The sequence below is a fragment of the Dipodomys spectabilis genome, unplaced genomic scaffold (assembly GCF_019054845.1).
Source record: "Dipodomys spectabilis isolate Male_0828 unplaced genomic scaffold, ASM1905484v1 ptg000365l, whole genome shotgun sequence".
Classification (NCBI taxonomy): domain Eukaryota; kingdom Metazoa; phylum Chordata; class Mammalia; order Rodentia; family Heteromyidae; genus Dipodomys; species Dipodomys spectabilis.
Genome location: NW_024871042.1, coordinates 8,077,856 through 8,090,679, shown reverse-complemented (window position 1 = coordinate 8,090,679; position 12,824 = coordinate 8,077,856).

The following is a 12,824-nucleotide window of genomic DNA, read 5'->3' as shown; positions in this document are numbered from 1 at the left end:
CTATTGGTTGTGGAGTGGGATCATCCATAAATACCCCCCTCTTGACAGAGAACCACTCTGAAGCTCCCAGATCCCATGGATAGCATGTCACCCATATGGTGATCATGTCAGAATGCAGGCACTCCAGGAATCATCCTTATGACATAGAAACTAGAGGGAAACGTTGGCTGAGCAAATGAACTGAACCCTCCTGATCCCCAAGGACATTACAGTCAGAACATCATCTTCCTGGGTTTCCAGGGTCTCAGGAAAGTGCATGGCTGGGACCAAAGGGAGGACTCCATCGATGGAGGAAGGCCACATGGACTTATTCTGGTTGCCTGTGATTAGCCAGCTGTCCTGTGAGCCTGTCTCTGTTTAAGATGACCCCCTCCTGCCTCCAGTGGGGGATTCCTGAGACCTGTCAGGAGAGAGATCAGACACCCTCATTCTACCCCATAATTACCCCCCCCCCAACATCTTTCCTAAGCTTCTCCTCACATCTTCCTTAACATCAGTTTTCATTCCCAAACAACTTGTGATACTTGGGGTTGATTTTATTCTGAAACCTTTTTTGCTCCTAAGCCTTGTTGCATAGGACAATTGTCAAACTTTCCATCTTGTTTTGTATAAACTGTGTGGCCCATTTCCAACTCCATTAAAAATATCATTGTCCATATCTGTCGAGAAATCATGCAAACGGCTACTAAATTCTGTGGTTTTTTGGTGAGTAAAAACAAAGAGGAAACCAAATCTGAGTAGTCAGGTGCCTGCAAATAAGAATACATAGACACGCTAGACAGTGGTGACTCATGGCCTATCATAGTTACTAAGGAGGCTGACATCTTAGGATCTCAGTTCAAAGCCAGCCCAGACAGGAAAGCCAATGAGAATCTTATCTCCAATTAACCACCAAAAGCTGAAAGCTCAAATGCTAGAGTGCCAGCTTTGAGTGAAAAAGCTAAAGGACAGTCTGACTCAGGCCCTGACTTAGAGCCCCAGTATTGTCCTCTTCAAAGAGAAAAGAATACGCATCCAATGTCTCCAAGTTGACAGAAATGTGCCCAAGAGTTCTCTTAAGACATTTACCCTTGACAGTTGTTCATGCCTGGGTAATGCTATTTAGGCTGTGCCAGTAGTATCGTACATGAGCTCCTGCCACACCTGGCATATGACAGCTCTCCAATGCGTGCCAGAGCAACATCAGCCAGACCCAAAGGTTTCTGCTGATTGTTTCCCTTCACACAGTGCAGGAGATGGGTAAAACTCCACTTGCTACTAGCAAGCCAAGTGGCCCTCTCCCTCTGGGGGATGAAGTCTAGACTGGAGCGTGAGAGCCCCGAAGGCTATGGATCTTGTCTTTCTCATGACACTGACTGCATGACACACTCATCTTTCAAACATTGAGGTCAGTTTCGTATGCTGGGCAGTTGTGAATCTTTCTTAGACTCCAGTGCAAAGTTATCAAGAATGACTCTCCTTTCTTTAAATAGAGGTCCATGAAAGTTAAGGCATTACTAACAAAAAAAAGAGAAAGCAAATTCCGCTAGGAAATCTTACCAGAGTGGGTCACAAATCCCATTCATGGATCTGGAAATTGTTCCAGAAAGCTGGCTCCATTAGAGGCTCCGGAATCCATCCATGCAGGTTCCAATGACACCCACCCAGGCCTGACACACCAGGCATACATTCATATACAACTCATCAACCATGCACTCATACACCGATACCCCCCACACTCCTGACACATAGAAACCACATACTCTCACACTCATGCCCAACACACACCAAACACATGCTCACACATCCATGCCTGATGCACTCACACTCAGGTCTGACACACACCACTCCCATATCCGTGCCTGACACACACTGAACATACACAGTCATAAACAAGGCACCAATAAATACTCACTCCATGTCAAATACATACCAGCCATATGTTCACTCTACCCAACACACATCAACTACACATGTATGCCCTGCACACAGCAACCACACACTCCATACACTCATTTCATCTGCGTTGTCCTGCCTTGCTCCTCCCATCAGTCCCAAGCAGAAAGCAGAACAGGAGGCTACAGGTTCCTGCCCCAATGACACAATCCCTGGACCAATAGGCAGGCACAACATACCCGTTTTCCTGTAGCTGTCCAAAGCTGCTCTTACAAGCTCTAACAGAGAGCTCTCAAGGCAGCTTCCACCTGCTAGCCCCACACCTAGAGTGATGCCCTCTCTACTTGTCTTCACATAGTGCTTGCAAGGATTGTGAAGGTCATAGGAGCTCTGGGAATTTTGGTGAGCCCTGCCTGGGGACCAGGGATGGGGGAGGTTTCAAACAGCTGCCAAGCTTGCCTGTGACCTTGGCTGGAGCTCATCCACCAGCTGAACTCAGGGAAGCACAAGGTTATGTGTCTAACACTGTGTGTGTGTGGAGGAGGTGTTATCTTGGTGAGGACAAGCTCCCTGCTTCCCTGCCCCTCATCTATGAGTCTACCTGGCTCCATCCTTCTAGTCTTCTCTGCCAATTAGAAGTTTCCCTTATTTCCAAATCTGCTTTCATTTCTACTGGTGGTGTTTTTCTTTGTGTTTTTGTTTGTTTGTTTCATTTTGACTCATGTTCTAAAATCACTGAATTGTTTGATTTCCAGTCAGTAGTTTATTTTTTTTATTGTGAACATACTGTACAGAAGGGTTACAATTACATGGGCAAGATGGTGAGTACATTTCTTATCAAGCATTGTAGCCTCCTCTTTGTTTCCCCTTCCCATCCCTTCCCAGCCTCCCCCCGTCCCCCCATCCAATCCTCCCCCCCCTCACCAAAGTTGTAAAGTTCATTTTCGACATGACAACTTGTACTTCTCATTGTTGCAATGGGCAGGAGTTTATTTTCTTATCAGTTTTTTTGCTGAACTTCATGATAGCCAGAGAACATCCACTCTACTATTGCCCTTCTTTAAAACTTGTTGAAGTGTGTGTGTGTGTGTGTGTGTGTGTGTGTGTGTGTGTGTGTGTGTGTGTGTGTGTGTGTGTGTGTGTGTGTGCCAGTACTAGACTGGATCTCAGAGCAGAGGCATTTGAGCTTTTTAGCTCAAAGCTAGGGCTTTACCACTTGAGCTATAGCTCTGCTTCTGGCCTTTTGCTGGCTAACTGGAGACAACAGTCTCTGGACTTTCTTGACAGTACACACTTTGAAACAGGTAGCTTCAGATCTTAGCTTCCTAAGTACCTAGGATTACAGATGTGAGCCACCAGTGCCTGGCTGAGACTTATGATTCATTGTTCAGAATATGACAATATTCTCTATGCTTTTAGAAATAAAATTATAATCTTCACTTTTAGTTAGAGAGGTAAATATTATGTGGAAAGATCATTTTGTTCACACTTTAAATTTATTGATATTTGATTTTATAGAGTTTGGGTTTTATTTTTTATCTTTTTTATGTTGTTTATATAAGAACCTTAAAAACTTTCACTATGAATATTACTAGTTTGTTCTTTTTCTTTTTCCTTCATCTTGTGGCTGTATATATCTTAAGACTGTTTCAATAAGTCTACAACAGATAGAATAGTCAGTCACAGCTCGTTGGTAGCTGACCATTTCCTTATATGGGGCACATCTTTCATCCTGAGCAGCACCTCTTGCTCTGCAGATTCATCACAAGGAAGAAGTTTTTTGTTTCAGAGAAATATTACACATTATTATGGCTGAAGTTTCTCAAATTCAGACCAAGGTCATTTCTTTGCAGGTGAGAAAGCTGAAACGCAGAGAGGCAAAGCCATTGCAATGCTCATGGGAGCATTTCTGGTTTAAGCCAAGTCCTCAGAGCCATCAAAAGAAAGTACAGCAGACAGTAGTGGCCCATGCCTATAGTCTTGAGTAGAGGTTGAGATCTGAGAATCACTGTTCAAAGCCTGCCCAGGCAGAGAAGACTTTGAGATGCTTATCTCCAAGTAACCACCAAAAAGCTGGAAGCGGTGCTGTTGCTCAAGTGGTAGAGTGCTAGCCTTGAGCAAAAAAATCTTAGGGAAAGCACCTAGGCCCTGACCTTAAACCCCAGAAACACACACACACACACACACACACACACAGAGGAAGTACATAGAATCAAGTTGTCCTTTCTCAAACAGGTAAAGGCTCCATAGTCAACACACTCAAGAGCAGGTGCTGCAGGTGCCAATGCAATAGGTAGAGCAGAAAGCCTGATCCAGGTGTGTTCATAAGCTGAAGCTACTCTAGTGAGGTCTCAGCACATACTCAAACACATGCCTGAGTCCACACAACATCTACGCTTTTGGGTAACAATGGGGAAATATAATGGAATCTTCTATTTGCAATGGACAAAAACACAAATACCTAGGAAATCAACTTAATAAGATGCAATTATATGTGAAGACATATTTTAAAAGCCTTCAAGAGATATAAAGATAAGTAAATAAAAATATAATGCTTAATGTTATACAAATATTTTCTTCAAACTGGTAGGATATTTAATGAAATCTCAATTCAACAGGATATTTCAGGAAGTAAACAGATTTAAAGGCAGCTTAGAATCTAACATAAAAGGAAGAATGAATTTCTGAAGAAGAGTGAGGAGGATAAGAGATGTCACAAGTTATGGAGATTGGCAGAGTCATTGGTCCCATGGTTGCTCAGATTTTACTGCCAGGAGTCTAGGGTCAGGCTGAGGGAGGTTTAGGGAGAAGCCTAGCACAATCTGCATTTCCAGAGTATAGGATAGAATTGAGGAAAAGAGGAAGAAGAGGGAGAAGAGGAGGAGGAGAAAGAGAATTACTCCAAAGTTCATTTCAGAGAATGGATAGTTAATGGTATATTTATGCTACAGAATTCTACTTTATAATAAGAGAGAACTAGCTACAAGCACACACAAAATCACTGTTATGTTAAATAAAAAAGATACCAGAAATGAGAATATATATTGTATGGCTTCATTTCTAAAACTTCAATAGCCTGAGAGAAGCTAGGGGGTTGAGGATCTGGACGAGGTTGCCTTTGGCAACTCCTTATCTGTAATGTGCAGATGTAGTTACAGTTGTCCTTCTAGAGGGCTGTTGTGATGATTGGATGCGACAAGAGTGAGCAAAAGGCTGCTGTGGGGTGATCAGACTTGGTTGACAAGCTCTCTGGTCCTGTTTGCATAGATATTTTACACACACACACACACACACACACACACACACACACACACACACACACACACACACACTCCTTTCACTCTTTTCCGGTGTCCTCCTTTCTTCTCCAGGCCTCTCAGCAAATCTGAGGCTGTTGCTTGTGTCTTTCCTCACTGCTCCTCTACTAATACTTTTTGCAAGTTGCCCTATGACAGTGTTGATGGCCCTGGGGCCTGGAGAAGAGGCCAGTGGTCAAGTGGTTTATTTGCCATCCTCCAGCCTGCAGTGGCAGGCTGGTGTGCACCTTCTCTATGAGACTGTGAATGACAGGAGGAAGTTCTGGAAGGGCAGCTAGCACCTGGGCAACTCAATGGCTCACTGTGGCTTGAGTATAGTCTGGAGACTTCAAGCACAAACTAGCCCCCATGCTGATGAAGACCCTACTTGAGAAGAAATCTTAGCATGTACAAATATGCTGTACAAACAGTAAGGCTGGGATGAATATATTTCTCCTTTTGGAGTTTGGAATATGGTATATACCAGGCATGTTGCAGAGATACCTTCATAACCAGACCAACAAAAATCTGGGCACTGAGTCTCTTAATAACACTTCCCTAGTGTGTCTTCACAGCTCACTGCTCAATATTAAGCACACGTTGTATGGCTGCTTCTAGAAGAAGATGCTAAAAGTTTCTGCCTGTCTCTCATTGAACTGTACCCACACATCTTTCATTTCCCAATTGTGCTGTGTGTCCTTTGGCTGTAGTGAGCCTCAGTCTGGAATATGACTATGTATTGTGTCCTATGAGAGCTTCCAGTGAACCACTCACTCTGTGTTTCTTCTTGAGGACCCCAGACTCATTGCTGTGGCTTGTGAGTCACTGTTTCATGTACAGAGGCAGGACTTATCTCTCATCAGAGATAAGGGATGGGCTTGAATCTGGAAAACCTGAGGCAGGGATTGGGGGCAGCGGGGTAGGAAAGACTGAGGAGCGGGACTAAGGGTAAAAAAACCATGAAGGGCCCAAGAAATCAGCATTGGCTTATTTTATACCCCTGAAGACCTCTGATGTGTGGGAGAGGTATGTGAGGGAACATGAGTGCAGGAAGGGGAAGCTGTGGGCCAAGTGTGCTGAAGTATGTGCCTGTGTGCTTGGTGTGTGAGTTTATGCAAGTGTGTGAGAGTGAGGGTATCTGTACAAGTATGCCCAGGGGTGTGTAAGTGTGCCTTTGTAAACTGGTAACTCTGCTGGTTCTCTCTGCTGGTCGGGAAAGGGTTTATCTGCCTGTGAGTTGGCAACTTGCAGAGTTGTGCCAGGCAGGCACTGTCACACTGTCTAACCACTAATACGCTGCATGATGTAGGGGAAAAGCTAACACTGGAACACGCTACACTGGCCATACCTTTAACTAATATGCAAGGATGAGAAGTGCTTTCTTCCTTCCTGTTAGCTTTGAATGCTAAGAATAGGAATGGTCATAATAGCTGCAGATATTTTTCTGAATTTCTGGATGATGGCACTGTGCTATATTCTAATTCTGACCCATTCTGCAGATAGGCAAGCCCTCTACCACTTGAGCCATCCCTCAAAGCCTCATAAACTTATTTTTGACAACTAACTTAACATGAGGGGATTGATTTCACGGCTCTAATGCCTCAGCTTTATCCTGGGAAAACTGATCCAAGAGCACAAGCCAAACGAGAGTACTGCCATCTTGTGGTAAGCGTTCATAACGGAGACACCCCACTGGAATGTCTGCACTGGTGCAGAGCTTTCTAGATGTCACACTAACACATCCTGGGCCATTCCCCATGTCCTCTCCTCTTACTATTTCTGTGGTTCAGCTGTTCACCCTTCTCTCTGGATAGATATATTTTCTCCTAATCAATTATTTTCCCCCAAATTTGGATAAGATGTAATACAGTCTCTGCTCTAACTTACACATTTTACTGTCTGACCTTGAGAGAATGTTGGACTTTCAAACAGCTTTTCCTTTCTCTATAGTACTTCAGTTGCTTTATTTCATGAAAGTGAACAAGAGAAGCGACCTGGTTATAGCCTATCCTTTATTCCCCACCACCATTCCTTCCTCCAAAAAGACCAGTGAATTTAAGGGTCTATCCAGACTTTTCTAACCCTGAACACTGAAAAAGTATTGTTGGGAAATAGTACCACAAAGAATATTTGCGTTTTGTCAAAGGAGACCCTGAAAGAAAACAAAATCATCCCTCATTTGCTGTCAGTTTGGTATGATCTGACATCACAATGAAACTAAGTCCTTCCCAACGAAGAAGTGTTGAGAACCTCAAGAGACAATTTACTTACTTTTAACTAAGAGCTAGGGAGCTAAGTCTCATGCAGGTCCCCAGCCCTTCGGCAGCTTGGCTAAGAAGGCAGCAGAGCTTGAGGAACTCTAAAATGCTGCTGTCCCAAGGGAAGCTGCTTCTCACTGGGTATCACCATTACTTGGCTCTCCATGAATAATCCCCAGGTATCTGAAAGAACAAGAAATGGGGCTGGGCACCGGTGGCTCACGCCTGTAATCCTAGCTACTCAAAGAGGCTGAGATCTGAGGATCAGTTCAAAGCCAGCCCGGGCAGGAAAGTCTGTGAGACTATTATCTCCAATAAACAACTAGAAAACCGGAAGTGACATTGTAGCTCAAGTGGTAGAGCACTCGCCTTGAGCTGGAAAGCTCAGGGACAGCGCCCAGGCCCTGAGTTCAAGCCCCACAACCGACTAAAAAAAGAAAGAAAGAAAGAAAGAAAAAGAAGACGTGGGGAGAGTCCTGCTGATGCCTGGAGAAACCAAAGCTCAAATTTGCATCTGATTTTGAATTAGCCTCAGGGCACCAAGGCAAGAGTATTATGAGTTGAAGTCCAGCCTGAACTGTTCAGTGAGTTCGAGGCTATCATGAGCTACATAGTTAGAACTTATTTTAAACAAACAAAAATACAGGAAAGAAAGAAAGAAGAGAGAAAGAGGGAGGGGGAGAGAAGGAAGGAACCTAGTAGTGAGGCAAGAGGAATTTCCCTGGCTTTATGCTATTTCCTGTGAACTTACCCCTTTCTTCATAGCTGACAGTACAATGGACTCAGCTGTGACTTATGAAGCTACAGATTTAACCAACTCACACAGACAATATATGAAAAAATAATTGAGTTTGTACCAAATATGTTTATATTTTTTAATTTTTTATTATTATTCCCTAAATAATACAGAATAACTAGTACTTACATAGTATTTATATTCCATTAGGTATTATAAACTTTATTTTAACTATTTCAGAAAGCCTTGGAACTATTCCCATGGATACTGATGGACAGTTTTTTGCAGATAGACATGACATCTGGACTGGGAGAAGGGTCACAATGTAACAATCTCTATACCTGCTATCTGTAGTGTCTTTCTCCCCACTGGAGGGTGGAAACAAATTAATGCTTGCAAATGACAAGGGCTGATCTTGTTTTTGTTTTTTGGTTGGTCATGAGGCTTGAACTCTGGGCCTGGGTGCTTCCCTCTGCTTTTCAGCTCAAGGCTAGTACTCTACCACTTGAGCCACAGGGCCACTTCTGGTTTTCTGGTGGTTAATTGGAGATAAGAGTCTCAGGGACTTTCCTGCCCAGGCTGGCTTTGAGCCGTGATTCTCAGATCTCAGCCTCCTGAGTAGCTAGGATTACAGGTGTGAGCCACCGGCATCCAGCTACAAGGGTTGATTTTATTTGCTTTCTTCCTCTAGCCTTTATTTTTTTAATATAGCACTCTTTGGTAAGTTCTTTTGTCCCCTAATTAATTCTGGTCTTGACTGGCTACCAAACTGGCTATATTCCATGCAGGAAGCAAATCTATTGAGATCCATCCTACTGCCTGGCACTCTTCCAAGGCTGGCCTGGAAGGAGCATCTATAGTCTGTGATTTGCTTGAGTATCCTACATGTGAATGTAGCACAGATCATGTAGCACTCAGACCACCCATGGCAGCACTCACTGCAGCCCTGATCCCTTATTCCTGGAGCTGCTGCAAACAGACATGGCTGACCTTGACTAGAAATGCCCTGTGGTGCTGCAGATCAGGCCAGCAGCAGGTGCACAAAATGTTGACAGGACAAGGTGGTGCTGCAGATGGCTCCACTTGGCTTTGTCACAAGGGGCTCAGTGTACACTTTCTTTTCCAGACTAAGAAACCCGAGAAACACAAGGTTCAGAAAAAGTCTCCTCAGTCTACAGAGTGCTGCTCCAGGGGTATACAGGATGGATGAGGATGCCTGAGCAGGGGAGGGGAGGAAATGATGACAGCCCATCTTCCCGGAGGTGTTTTCCACAATGAAAGGTGAACTTAATGTTAAAAAAAAAAAAAAAGAGGGCTGGGAAGGTGGCTCAGTGGTAGAGCACTTGCCTTGCATGCTCAAGGCCCTGGGTTAGATTCCTCAGCACCACATAAGCAAAAAAAAAAAAAAAAGCCGGAAGTGGCGCTGTGGCTCAAGTGGTAGAGCGCTAGCCTTGAGCTGAAGAGCTGAGGGACAGCGCCCAGGCCCAGAGTTCAGGCCCCACGACCAGACCCCCCCCAAAAAAAGAGTAGCCAGGCCCCAGTGACTTATGCTGCTCATCCTAGGTACTCAGGAGACAGAGATCTCGAAGATCATAGTTTGAAGCCAGCCTGGGCAAAAACATCCATAAGATTCCATCTTCAAAATAACCAGCAAAAAGCATGGCTGGAGTTATGGTATAGTGCCAACCATGAATAAGCAAGCCAAGCCAAGTGTGAAGCCCTGAGCTCAAACACTAGTGCCAGAAACAGAAAAAGACAGAAAAGAAAATAGTAATTTAGAGGAATAGGAATAATAAGTTTTATTGGTCTATAATATAGCAAGGTGATTATAATTTACAGCAATTTCATATTTATCTCCAAATGGTGAGAAGACAGACTTTGCATGATCCCATCAGCTCCCTCCACCATGAAAGCAAATAAAATGGAAGTGGTTTGTGTGAGTGGCTTTTGCTTTCTGCCACCCTCTTTCCATCTTTCTGTGAGGAGATGATCGTTTCACTAAAGCAATGGGGCAACAACAGTTGAAGAAGGTTGAGTATTTATTAGCATTCTCTAAATTTGAAAGTTCAAGGTCTTTGCCCATTTTTCTATTCGGTTATTTGTATTTGCTGATTTTTCATATGATTTCTCTATTTTTGATATTTTTTTCTTACTTTGATTTGGGTATATGTGGTACAAATATCTTTCTAGATGGTGGTTTTTCTTATTCTATTTATGGCACAGTGGTGAAAAGAAATTCTTAACCATAATGGAATGGATATATTGATTTTTCTCTCTTCTGGTTTATACTTTTGATGTCTTACTTAGGAACTCAAGGTTATAGAGCTATTCAAAGCTAATTTCCTGTGTTCTCTTCCAAACATTTTAAAGTTTGACACTATCTTTTTCTGTCCATAATCCATCTAGCTTTTGTGCATGGCACGTTTGCTAATGGTTAGTTCAGATCTTTTGTACGTATAGTCTGCATGAAGGGCATATGGCTGTCCTTTCCCATATTCCCATATTCCTGGTTCAGATTTTAAAGTCGTATTGGTCATACAATGAGTTTGGGATCATGTAAGTAAGGAGCTCTGCCGTGAACAGAGGCATACAACAATGAAAAAACTTAGAAGGACTTACCAATGGGATGTGAATATAAATAGAAAGGTGCCAGGGTACTCTGGAGCCTAGGGAACAAAGCAGTTGTCTGAAGCTAAGAGCAGTCATGCTTGCGGTGCCTGAAGGATGAGAACAAGAACAAGAACAATTTAGAGTCAGAGAATATCAGCTGGCCACTTTGTTGAGGGCTTGGGGATCAAATGCTATATCCTCACTCACCTTCCATCCTTCCTTACCTCATGCAATAGGGACCTTACCTCATTGGTCAAACACAAGTATGAATCATAGGTCACAGGAGCCCCATTGATGGAATTCCTATTGGGTTGTGTCCTGGGTTAGAAGGTAGCATGGGGACAAGTATACCAGGGTTTCTCAGAGTCACACGCCAGTAGGAATATACATCTCCCTATCCGTATGTGGATGTGTATATATGTAAAGATATATTATGAGAGACTGGTTCACATGATTATAGAGATTGGGAGGTACATAATCTGTCATTTACAAACCAGAGATCCAGGAAAACACCCATTATAGAATCATAAAAATGCAATACGTGGCACTACACAGGCTGTGAAAGGGACACTTACTAACAGTAAGGAAACTAGAACACTGTGTTCAACCCTCACTGGAATTTATGAATGGGGAAGTTCACACTGTTCACCCTTAGGGGCTGCGAAAACACCATAAGTGTTGGTCTGAGGATAATAAATACATTTTGGTAAGTAAGTGAATTTTTAAACAGGGAAATTATGAATAGTAAAGACTGGTTGTATTTTCAGTTAGTTATTAAGATGCAGAACAGGTGTGCAAAAATTCAGCTTAATTTGATCTATTATTATTTTATTTTATTTTTTGGTGCAGTCCTAGGGTTTAAAGTCAGGGCCTGGGCGCTGTCCTTAAGCTTATGTACTCTAGCTCTCTACTATTTGGGCCACAGCTTTATTTCTGGCTTTTTTGATGGTTAATTGGACTTTCCTGCCTGGGCTGGCTTCAAACCACAATCCTCAGATTTCAGCCTCCTGAGTAGCTAGCATTACAGGTGTGAGCCACCAGAATAGCCTTTTTTATACATGAACTTTCAGGAGTCATTCCAAATCCAAACTTCAAGTCATTATATAGCACACAACTGTAGTTACAAAAATAGAAACATGTTTCATAAACAAACAAAAATGCAAACTACAAACCTGTACAAACCAAGCACATCTTTGCACTTGAAAGTTTGATGATTAGAGACATGTATATATTAAAAATAAAAGTTTTGTTACACATGTTAAATTATGAGAGAATATCTTATTCCCAAAATGTCTTTGAATTATATTCATTGCATAGCAATTTGTGAAAAGGAATTAAAGGGCATGAAAGAAAGAAATCATCTATTTCTCTCAACAATTATGTTTCAAGCACAAAACCATGACTTTGATAGATCTATCTTAAGCACAGATGAGAAAGGTCTAAGTTTCAACTGTGTCGCTTGTCCACTTGCTGAAATTTAAAGTAAAAGTTAATTAAGACAGTTTCTAGGCCAGGTGTCGTTTGCTCACACCTGTAACCCTAGCTACTCCAGAGACTGAGATCTGAGGGCCACAATTCAAAGCCAGCCAGGGCAGGAAAGTCCATGAGTCTCTTATCTCCAATTAACCACCAGAAAACCAGAAGTGGCGCTGTGGCTCAAGCAGTATAGTACCGGCCTTGAGCTGAAGAGCTGAAGGACAGCACTCAAGCCCAGAGTTCAAGCTCCACGACCAACAACAACAAAAAAAGTTTCTATACATTTTCCAACTGTCTAGTGAAAAAGTTACATTAACTAGTGACCCTAATATAAGTAATATATATTTTCTCATAATTAGTAATTTTACTATTTAATATTTTTCCCAAGCAGATAGTCATGTCTAATTCTTTCTTTTCTAACTTTTATCAAAAATTTAAAGAGCATTTTCTTAAGAAACTATTAGATTGTATTTTCAAAAGCCATATTTGAGAATATTTGTAGCAACTTTAATGTGGTATGAAATGGAACTCCCTCCATAAACTAATGCTGTTTTGAAATGTATATATATATAT